The 11,878-nt window shown below is 36.8% G+C and overlaps 1 protein-coding gene and 1 long non-coding RNA gene across 2 annotated transcripts in view; both read right to left on the minus strand.

Annotated features, from left to right (window-relative positions):
- LOC311205104 (uncharacterized protein) overlaps positions 1 to 483 on the minus strand; it is an 88,573-nt gene extending 88,090 nt beyond the window's left edge. The window contains exon 1 of the mRNA XM_084279396.1: positions 421 to 483. The gene's annotated coding sequence lies outside the window, so the exon portion shown is untranslated. The remainder of the gene's footprint in view (positions 1 to 420) is intronic.
- Positions 480 to 9,657, minus strand: LOC311205105. Its single transcript, XR_014618133.1, has 4 exons — positions 9,616 to 9,657; positions 6,886 to 6,984; positions 2,506 to 2,647; positions 480 to 525 (listed from the first exon to the last, which is right to left on the minus strand). It is a non-coding gene; the product is annotated as an uncharacterized lncRNA (long non-coding RNA).
- Positions 9,658 to 11,878: the final 2,221 nt, after the last annotated feature.

Below are 11,878 nucleotides of genomic sequence, written 5' to 3' on the forward strand. Positions count from 1 at the left end.
GTACTGTTTATCTATTGACAGCGTACAGAAGGCAATGTATACCTTGCAAGAAAGGCAATTTCTTCCATGCAGAGAAAAAAAATACTGATATAATAAACATTAGAAATCTAAAAAAAAAAAATTTTTTTTAAAAAATCTATTTGTGTAAAGCAGTTGAGCCAGTGTTACCATGAGAACATCCACTTTTTCATTTCCTGACTTCAGAGTGTCACAAAAAATTTACTTTTATTAGAAAAACTAATCCAGAAGTTATGAGCTCTCCCAATTTTATTTGGTTTTCTTCCATGATGCAGACAGGCATCACCACAGATAAGGCCGCTAACCCCCAACTTCCGGCCCAAGCAATGTATGAACCCAGATATTTCCCCAGTTTTTCTAAATAAATAAGATGGGGATTGCAACCAGAGAGAAAACACCCACCTCGTTGTAACACGAGAGTCAAAGGGAGCGCTCTTTCCAGAAGAATCTGGAGGACAAAGGGAGGAGACTGTTGCTCTTCCTTTATTTTCAGCTTTTACTGTATCTCTAAAATAAATAAGTGATTTAAAAACAAGCTATACTATCGGTCTCCAAATGCCACCAGAGATTTCCTCATTCATTACAATAAATTCTCCATGAATCACCAGCATACAGGCAATCTGGGGCACTACAATGACTTCGCAATAGGCAGCAGTGAAAGCCAGCCTACCTACCTATTTGTATCACACTTACAATGGCATGCATTTTCCTCGGAGCTATATCTTACTGTGAGTGATTCTCACTCCCTATACCGAATGAGACAGAAGCATTAGAGGTTACACTTATTTTTTATGCTGGTTTTGGTTTTTTTTCTAACCCGGTTGCCTAGCTAAACAGGTTTATGCAGTCAATGCTATCTGCACTGTCAGCCTGCTTACTACTCTCATTAATCACTTTCTGAACACTTAGTTTTGCTGATATTTAACTTGGGGGCAAAGGAGTTAAACACACTGTTCCCACAGGTATTGTCAAAAGAGACTTCTGGTGAAGGCCACAGACCTCCAACACACACCCCTCTAAAGAGGCACACGAACACACGGACCAGAGAAACCACCACAGAAAAGGGTTCAGGCACAAAGCCTATGAAAAGTTCCAATCTCTGTACCTTTTTAAGGCTCCCAAATAAAATTAATCTCAAGATCAGATCAGTAGAAGAGATTTCATTAGTATCAGTGCTCAAGAAGCTAATTGCTTTTATTATTTTTTGCAGGGTGTATGAAGAAGAGAAATGGTCTTCTTGCATAACAAATACTGTGTTTATCATGTAGTGCAAAAAAGGGAAGCAAATAGTAAAATGGTGGTATTGTAAACAACTTTGTATTTCTTTTGTATGTGCTGAAAGGAAATAAATTCTGTCGTACTGTTGACTCTGTAAATGGTTTTTCATTAAACAGCAAGAAAGGATATTGCCAGCCTATTCTTTCTTCCTTTCCAATTCCTGTTTGCCAAAAAAAGCAGAATAAAAAAAAAGCAGAGGCACCATTCATACGTATACAGCTTAATAATAGCTTTCTATGCATTGAATGAAGACTGCTGTTTGCATTAGTATAGACGACTAAGGGGAATCCACAGCTAAATGAAAACAAAATTAAAAATAAAAAAAAAAGAATGTCTCAAAGCATGCAACTGAAATTCTTTTAAAAGCATAAGAATCCCATGTTCTACATAAGAGGAGAAAATTTTTTAGATTTTTATAATTTTAGTCCCTTGTCTTTCTTAACAATTATGCTAATTGCTAAAAGGAATGCTGTTGCTCCAGCATCCATGCAGTAGCACGTGGATCACACAGATTTTTAAGGTTATCACAGTAGCAATGACACATTCAATAAAGTGAACATCTCTACACCTAAGTTTTATGGACATTAAAAATGGCAAATTCCAAGAAAGCTTTTGGTGATCCAATCTAATACGAAGCTTCTCACATTCTTTCCACCAGCACAGCCCCCCTTCAAATCTAGAAAAAACCCACCATACATATAGGAATATTATTTATAGCATCTTCACTTAAATGGACTTGGAGGGTGGGATTTTCCAAGCTTAAGCTACAATTGAACAAGTACAGTATATCAAGAAATCTCATAGGAAGCAAACCAAACTTCCAAATGAAGAACAATATTGCCTGTCAGCAAGAAAGGGCTTGAACAGAATTTATAGATTACAAAACTTTGCAGAAAACAGAGGAGAGTCTTAACTAGAAAACAACCTTTAAAAAAAAAGTTGCTAATTCACTTTGGTTAAACAGTTTTAAAGGCATTAGGTAACAAACTATCCTCTCTTTAGTGACTAGCATTATTTCTATTTTAAGCCATTGAAAGACATAGGCTTAATGTACAAACACAACAGAATATATACAGAGCACTGTTTTGTCTTCAGATAACGAGAGAAAATGGAGCAGGCAGGCTGCAAAGCAGATACTCTGCTTCCTCTGAGCTTATTAAACTTCCACAGTGAAGAACAACCCTAAAGCACACAGCATACTGATCTTACCGAGTGTCATTTCCATGGTGTGGTATTTCTTTGTAAAACTGCAACCGTTCTCCAGGAAGCTCCATGCCAGGAGGCTGCTGCTGACATCCAGCTCCTCCTGCTCATGGTTCACACCAGCAGTTCTTCAGTTTGGATTCATGAACTGTAAGACAAGATGTATTTACAAATGGGGACTCTTACCCACGGGATATTCGACTTCTGCAAGTGAATCACAACCCAGACATGTGTCACAAGCCCCTAAGAGGGAAACTTTTGGAACTGCTGTTCTGGTCATAAAAATGAGAGTAGTAGTCAGGAGGGATGTGGACCTGACACGCCAGCAGCAGGTGGTATGCAGTTCCTTGACTACAAAAGGCAAAGAAGATGAAGGGGAAAAAACCCTGTAGAATATCACTCATTTCCTTAGAAGATTCCCCCCCACACATACTTTTTATTTTTTTTCTCCCTAAAAATTACAATATTTATGTTTGTAGCAATCCTGCTGTAACAGTCTGTAAAAATGAAATTCAGTTTCTTCTGCCCACTATCTCCTTCACTGGCTGATTTGGGCAGATCGATGTGCCTTACTCATATGGAACTACCATAAGGCTAACTTGTCTTCCCAAGGAAGGAAAACCAAATCCATCAGCAGTGATACAGTTTAAAAGGTGATTCAAGGTACTGAACACCTCCAACCCACAGCCCCTCAAAACCCTGCACCATCATTTAGGTATCATTACGCTTCAGTCTTAGTTACACATGAAACCAACACAACATATATGTCATAGTGGTCTCCAGGTTGTTGTCTGATAAAATAAGGAGGCTGTAGAACCTGTCCCACCCAGTGCTGGGAACAAACCATGTTATGAAGGGTGGAGGACAGCCCTTCAGGTGCCTGGGAAAAGCAATAATTTGACCCCAAAGGCTGCTGAGATGACAGTGACAAGGAGAGAGAAGGCAAGTGCCCACAAAATTTACCTAGTTGACTTTGGAAGCGAAATTGAAACATCTTCAGAGTGTTTTGAAATTGACTCACCCAAAACAGAAGGATGCGGTAGGAGTGCAATATGCTAATAGAGCATCCTTTTTTATTTGTATGCAGATACACAGAATTACAGGCATAAAGATGTGGGAAAGCACCTGAAAGGATATATTTTCTCCCTATAAAATATTTATGACTGATCTAATCATACATTAAATGTTTCTTAATAATGGCAAACATTTGAGGCATTATAGTCAGTGAATTGCTACGGGATGCCATGAAACTAAATGCTTAAAACGTAGAAATTACCTTTAAGTCATTTCATTTGAATGAAATTATAAAATAGAAGATGCTCTATTCATTATTTTATGTAGGCTTTATTATAATAAACAATGTGGTTCAGTTTATGTAACAAAAGTGTCCTAATTAGATCTTTCTTCAATAGATACAAGTTTATTAGTTAATGTACCCTGGGTAAACCATTCCAGCTAATGCAGCTATCGTAGCTAATGCCATGTTTTAATTCTTGCCAGTTGCTAGAGGAGTTATTTATACGCACAGCATGGAAGCTTATACTCATGCTTCTTTGACTGCACATGAAAATAAAGGACATCCAAGTGAAGAGAGAGAGAGTAGAAAATTAACAATTTTAAATCTCCTACTAACCTACAGTTTCAATAAGAGAAGCGACAAATAGATGGACATGGCATGATAAATAAAAGATGTGCTTCCGCCTTTCCTGGTTCTAGTAGAGAATTTGATTTACATCTCTCAAGGAAGAGACAAAAAGGAATTCTTTGTTTCTCAAACCTGGTACTTTACTTAGAAACCAGATTTTTTTAAATTTAATTGTGATAATTGTCTATTAATATTCTAATGCATGTTAAAACATTAGAAGCTCTTTCTTGCCTTTTCTCTTTCCCAAGTGCAACTTCTCTTATGACAGAGTTAAATTTGTCCAAACTCCTTTCTTTTCAACTCCTTTCTGTCAACACAGTTTAAGTTAAACAAAATCAGTGAGAAAAAGAAGAGGAGGAGAAGCGTTTTGTTTTAAAGTGTCATCGCCTATGTTACAAATTCACAGGTATCAAAATAAATGAAGACTGACGAATTATAGATGAGATCAACGAGTATCAATCCCCACTCCCACCCCAAGAAAATCTTTAGTTCTCTTTTAAAATACTGATCTAAGTACTCAATGTATTTCTACATGTCCTTATTATGAGCACTGCATCTATTTGTCTTCTTTTAACCCTGCTTTAGCCTGATTTCCAAAGAAATTATGCTTAATGAGATCCTGTTTTTTCGAAGTACAGTAATTTTTTTTAACTTCTTGGCCAAGTTCCACCATGTCTGGGAGTGGGATAGTGATCTCAAGTCTAAACAGTATTAGAAATATTTTATGATTTTGATAGCTTACTGTCCTCAAATGCACAACCTACTGAAATTCAACAATTCCAAACAAAAGGGTTTGTGTTGAATTACTTCTTTTTCCCCTTATTCTTCCCTTTAAATGGAAAAAAACTTTACTGAAATTGTAATAAAGAAAATGGTAAAATTTCCACTGGAATTTTAAAGGCAAAAATTTACCTGGGTGTTCTGGAATCTTTGTTAAAGTTTTAGCATATTTTTATTATCACAGTTCATGATGTAAGTATTATATTTATAATTTATTCATTATATAAGAATTACATACATAAACCTGTATTTTATGTATATGTATATTAATATGTATGTGTACATATACATATACACACACATGCAAATTAATATGTCTGAAACATTTGCTAAATATTTCGCCTTTTCTTAACCAAAAGATTTTTCTCTTTGTACTACAATATAAAAGTTCATAATTTCTAGAAACAATCACATTTTTTGAAACGACTGTGAATGGGAGCTTAAATTTAACAAGAAATAGAGCACTATCATGGGTTCCTGGCAAAACTGAAAACAAAAACAGATACCAAATGGATTTTCCTTGAGAAAGTAAACACACACAGATGTGATACACACAAAAACCCAGGAACTCAGATAGCTCACAACACAAAATATACACGGGGAAATGTAAAACACATAAGCATGTACAAACCACAGACCTAAATAAATGAGAGAGAGTGAAATTTGTCCTGTTCCTCACCACACTATGCCTCTGAAATGTTACTTACCACTGTCAGAAGGAAGCACTTCATTTCCATTTTAAGGACCAGTTACTTTTCTGCCCATGCTTTTAGCTATAACATAACACTTTTCAGCTCTCTCAAGCTATGCTTTGGTCTCAGGTAGGCAACTCCTTTCTTTGCCTTCTTGACATACTGTAATCTCATTCTGCGTCCTCTCTTTAGACTTGTAGTCTCTACAAAAGGTGTCTTTCACAGTATTACAGCACAAGAAAACATAAGGATATCTGATGTAAAAACAAAGAATAAAACTAACTGTGTTTTATTTAGATATGTTTTATTTAGATTCATATTTTAATATGAATAAATAAAATAATATAAATATTTTTTTAAATCCAGGCTATGTTAGCTGAAGCAGCTATAAGAAAAGACAGTTGGCTAACAAGTTCTTCATCAACTTTTTTTATTATCATTATTTTTTTAAAACTCATTTTCTTCCTATTCAAGGAAGTAACACCACTTTGTAGATATAGACTGCATCATAGATTATATTCTCTTAGATTTAGTATACACTTTAAGTATCAATTTTAATACAATTTACGGAGATTATTCAATAGCTGCCTGAAATATTTTATGCAGGCAAGTATAAGAAGATTTTGTTTGGGATTTTTTTAGAATTTTTCCAATTATTTCAGTTTTGCAATGAGGATACAAGAAGAGGTTTATGGTGAGGAAATTATAAAAAAAACCCTACAGAAATTTAAGGACAGAACAGTAAAATCTCATGAGTAACATAAATTTCCATAGAATTAGTCAAATAACATAACTAACTTTGGACTCAGGGCCCATTTATGAGGAGATGTGGCTTTGGATAAAGAATAATAGAGAACATGCTAAAATAGAAGCGTTTGTTCAGTGTTTAATCTCCGCTTCAGCTTCCTCCTCCTTATAATTGCATAGTACAACACACTTAAATAACGATAGGAGGTATTATTGCTTTTAGTATAGGAGGTTATAATTTAGCAACACTATCACTCTGTTGAAGTTCAAGAAATTGAATTCATGGTGCACCTAAATAGAAGATCTTTGCTTAGGAAAATAGCATTAGCAAGCATAATAGCCAATTATGAATCATGGATTACACATTTTAAATAGATTGACAAGAGCAGTGATGTTGGTATGGAAAAAAACTATCACCATGAAAAAATATGATCTTTCATTTGTCACTCCAAAAATAAAGTCAGAAAATTATAAAATTGATTCTCTTAAAGCAAAATGAATATATGGTATGAGTACATTTACCCTTCCTTGGACAATCCATTTCTTCTTCTTTTTCTCTGTGTGGCTAAGTCTAAAGCAATATTCCACCTTGATCCCTCTGTCTCTTTTGATCACGTTTTCCTAGACAGAAAAATAGCAGAAGTAATGAACCAAAAAACCCAAAAAAATACAGATCTCAAATTAAACACTAGAGATCTATTTAAAATAAAAAAGTTATCCATTTATCACTACAAATTTGGCACTACTGTGCCAATATGGACTAGAATTTCAAACCTTGTGGTCAATGAAGCATAAAATAGATTGTCAGAAATGCTTTCTGAAAGATGAATCCACTGAAAAAAAATGCTTGAAAATACCTGAGATAATTTAAGGGAACCAAAATTGGTCAAATATACCTCTCAAAAGGCTCTACCTCCCTTTCTCAATTCATAAATGGTTTTCTCCTAAGTGACCATTTTATAGAAGCAGTAATGATAAGCCTCAGCTTTCTACCTTTGAAAACGCTGTACATTTTTGTCCTAAGCCAAATCACCTCTTATCTGGAAATTATTTACTCTGTAATAGACACTAGTAGCAAAATAGCAAGCTTTCCCTCACAGTGAAGAAATCATCTCAGAAAATTTAGGAGGCCTGCTGCCAGGAAACCCATGGTGTGTTAACCATGATGTTGTATGAAGTAGAACATCACAGCAGAAAACACAACTTCTTGTCACAAAGAGACACACAAAAACATTTTCTGTGGCTGTAACTCAAAAGGAAAGGAAAAAGATAACTTTAAAAAAAAAACCCCATTCTTTGGTTATAAAAAAATAAAATTATACTCTGGTTGAAAATAATCATCCCTCAACAAGGATCTGAATTTTGATCAGCCTGAATTCTACTGTTCCACGTTAATAAAGCTGCCTACACCAAGTCGCAATGATTCCTTTAGCAGTTTGGCTGACTTGTCTAGGTAATTTGCTGAGGTCTACTTCCAGGGTACCTGGACAAAACCACGTCAATGAAGTGCCCTGTATCCCTCTAAATTGCCATTTTAGCTGAGATGGTTTTGTCTCTGCTGACGCTGTTCCATGGCTGATCTACTCTTTTGTTTGCAATTGTCCTTTCATTATTAAATAAGGATGTTGCAGAACTAAAAAAAAAAAAAATAATCCAACCCTAAAATATGAGCAAGTGCGTCAAGAAGGAAAAGAATAACAAATATCCATGTAGCATTATGCATTCGCTGCTACCAACAATCATTAGAAGAGTATTTAGCAAATGTTGAGTTCTTATCTTCACAGTTAATTTAAAAAGATCACAGGCTAATCTGTTGATATAATAAATAAGGAAAAAAAGATATCTATCTATTCTGACTGTATTTTCTCCACTAAAAATAAGAAGCAGCATGTCTGCAAGTGAAAATTCATAAGGACTGAAACAGCAGCTGCATTCATATTGAAAAGCATGAGTCTAGGCTGGGAACACCCAACTGTGTCTTCTTTCAAACACTGACAGTCTCCAACACAGAATTTCTGACTTTTTTTATAAACAATCTCTCACCTTTGTCTCAACCAGTGGAAAAGAGGGGCTGGTGAGGGAAGCATACAAACAGACTACAATGATACTGGAGTCATTGCCACAGAAAGATGGCAACAATTCAGGGTTGAACCAACCCAGTCTCTTGATGCCAGCACCTGGAGGGATGTATTATTTGCAGCTGGGAACAGAGGATGTCTGACTGCTGACAGAAAAAGAGCTGATGGGCAGGTAAGAAGGAAGGGGAATGAAAAAAGCCCCCCTGCATTGTGCAGCTACTAGAAGGCACTCCAACACTTCAAGCTTTCCCCCCCTACACACCCCTCATATTTCCTCCCTTTCTCCCCCACCGCATTCAGTCCCCTTAATCACACGATACACAGAACACGTTGGTCCAAAACATTTGCCAGCTATGGAATCAGGAAAGATTGACTTTGGGGTTTTATTTCCTCACTCAGCCCAACTGGTGAAGGACTGGTAGCTTTCTGCATTATTTACAGTGATTCAGAGGTAGGGTTGTAGGAAATAAGATTAATGTTGATTTGAAAGTCTAAGAGGCAAGCTGGGAATGAGCATCCCACTGCAGCTTTCAGCCCATATTCAGAGGGAAAGACATCCAATAATTCTCAGCAGTAAGTCCCCAGACTGTAAATATAATGGCAATCTGAAATCTTCATGAGTTTCCATTTAGTATTCTTACATCGTGAGTAGAAACACGATATTTACCAGTGATTGATATCCAAGGAACATAATCTGTCTTAGACCAGGTTATTTATTTATACATGAAGAGTCCTGCAGCTCTGCCTGGAGATGGAGCGGGTGTGTATGTATGTCCTGTACTCAGTGACCTTCTATCTAAAATTCCTTAGGTGGTGCATCTTCACTCAATCTTACAGAAAAGCAATGGCTTGCTCGTGTTAGTAAAAGAATGCAGCCAAGAACTCCTGTCTCCTCCTAGTTCAGATTCCTTCACGGCTGGGATAATTCTTGCACATAAACACCAACGAGCAATATTTTAAACACATCTTCTCGGTTCTCACTGCCATATTTGCAAACAAATCAAGCAGTGAACACAGGAACACCACACACACGAGCCAACTCTTACTCTTTGGCTTGAAAAAAAAGACAAAAGCTTCTTTGCAGCTCAGTGCAGTGTTTGCTATTTGTATGAAAGGGAAGTGAGGGAACGTAATTTATGGCTGCCTGTGGCCAACAGCATTTCAAAATTATTACCTGCTTAGAGGGTAACTGGGTCCATCCTGAATATTAAAACTTTGTTACGGCTTTTAGATTAAGGTACGACTCCTCAGTAAATTCTTGAGTATATTGGCACTAGTGGCAAGGATTCATCCTCAGTTTTCCATCCCTTTGATGAAAGCATCTAGCACAGAATTTACACACATCCCTTCCCAACAAATAAAAGGGCAATATCCACAGAGATGTAGTTAGGGGTTATGTTGTTAGTGTTTATAAAAAAATTCTTCAATGATGAAATTTATTATACAAAGTCATATTCATATATGCCATGTTATCCTCACATTCAAAGTTCAGAAGGTTGCAGATCTGAAAGGCAGGCAAGTCTTTTGTTTCTGCATCACAGTTATTCCTGGGAGAATCACGGGAATAATTAAAATAAATAAATAAATGAAAGTTTTAATCTTTAAATACTTCATACTTTAGAAACATGCCGGTCTACCTGAACTCATATTAATATATTTGGCACCTACGAAATTACCATCAAACTCCTTCAGGGCATGCTGCTGTATGGGGTATCTTTATATGCACATCTTTAGGCAAGGACTTGATCTCCCTGTGATTGATAGAGGCACTTACTGCAACGGAATCATAATCAAGACCAAGGTCCTCTGGAGAAATAAGAACAAATAATAATGACAGTAATGCTTTAATATCCTACTAAGCAAGAATCATCTCTGCTTTCTTGTAACTTAACAGGTTTTTTTCCCTATCATTTACATTCATAAAATGTTGAGGCTTACTGGTGTCACTATAACCACAGCCTGGTCTTCTGCAGAATACCAGCCATATTAAACAGCAGCTTGATGAAACAGCATATTTATTCAACTACGCTTCTTCAATTATTCTGGCGGGCATTTTTATGTAAATTTTCTAAGTTGTGGAACTTACCCATGAAGCAGGATGGAGAAGCTCAAAAGAGCAAAGGACAAAATTTTCAATCCAAGAAAACAAGAACCCCAGCATTTCAGACCACCATTGTATGTGCTTCCTGAGAATGAGGGGGCAGGGGGAGGGGGGGTAGGGAGGGGGGCAGGAAACTCTAGGAACCTGCTAAGATTCTTGTGTTCGGAGATATACGAAATGTGTTGGTTTGGGTCATGCAGGGAATGGCAGATGAAAAGCAAGTGCAGAACAGCTGGGCAAAGGACTGGATTTAGAACAACAAGGGGTGAATTACTGGGGAAGGAGGAGAAGCAGTTAACACTGAGGCATAAGGATTTGCACTTCTCTCAGCTCTGTGTTCATTCTGCAGTTTATGGGCTGGGGAGTGGGGGGAGCTTATTCCACCTTCCGGTGTTAAGGACCTTGAACAGACAGAAAAGGGAGAAAAGGAAGTAGTACAAAAGGACAGTGCAGACTCTTGGATGCAGTAGTATCTAGAGAGAATGCAAGAACAAGGCCTTCTATGAAACACATAAGATTCTTTGTTGTCCTCCTCCGAGGTCCATAAGGTACCCACATCCCCTGTTAACCCCTGCAAAATGCAGATAAGACACAATGTTTAATGAAGATAAACTCCAGATCTTTCAAAATAAAACCATACCAAGTAAGCAGATAAATATTACATGGCAAGAAATATATCTATGGTAAACAATTCTGTTGATGCGATGCAATTTGTAATCTTATTTGTTGATTTTGGAACAACATGTTTGTTCAGAACCTGCAATAAACAACCAAATGTTCTCTCATCAGAAAGTGCAAATCAACCAAGTTAGTTAAGAACTATTCTAAGAACACTTAATAGCATCCAGGTTCAGTGACTGATTTTCTATTTTAAGCAGGAAGAGAGGTACAGCACAAACAATCTGCAGGATAAAAGCCTGACAGCAAAAACTCCACACATACCAAAGAAAATAACGTGTCTATGACAGCTACAACAGCAGCAATTTTCAGCTTCTTACACTGCTCATGCAACGCACTTTGCAGTCACCCCTCTTGCATAAATCTGTACGTTATAATTTTGCGTTCCGATGGATCGGTTTGTATGCTCCATATCTGCAAATGAGCCAGATAATACAGAGTGTGAGAAGTGATTTGTGCTATCAGTGACATCAGGAGTTTTGCAGCTGTAGTTATTAACAGATATTTTTTCACCCAGCAGCATCGACTAAAATCAATCATTCTGATAACTAGGCATGGCATGAGCTGTCCGCCCTGTCATTTCAATCTGATTAATCACACGTACACAGACCTTTACCTTAAAGGAGCAATTGTTCACATTTAATCACGAAGATACATT

Source organism: Gallinula chloropus (assembly GCF_964237585.1).
Source record: "Gallinula chloropus genome assembly, chromosome: 1".
Taxonomy (NCBI): Eukaryota; Metazoa; Chordata; class Aves; order Gruiformes; family Rallidae; genus Gallinula; species Gallinula chloropus.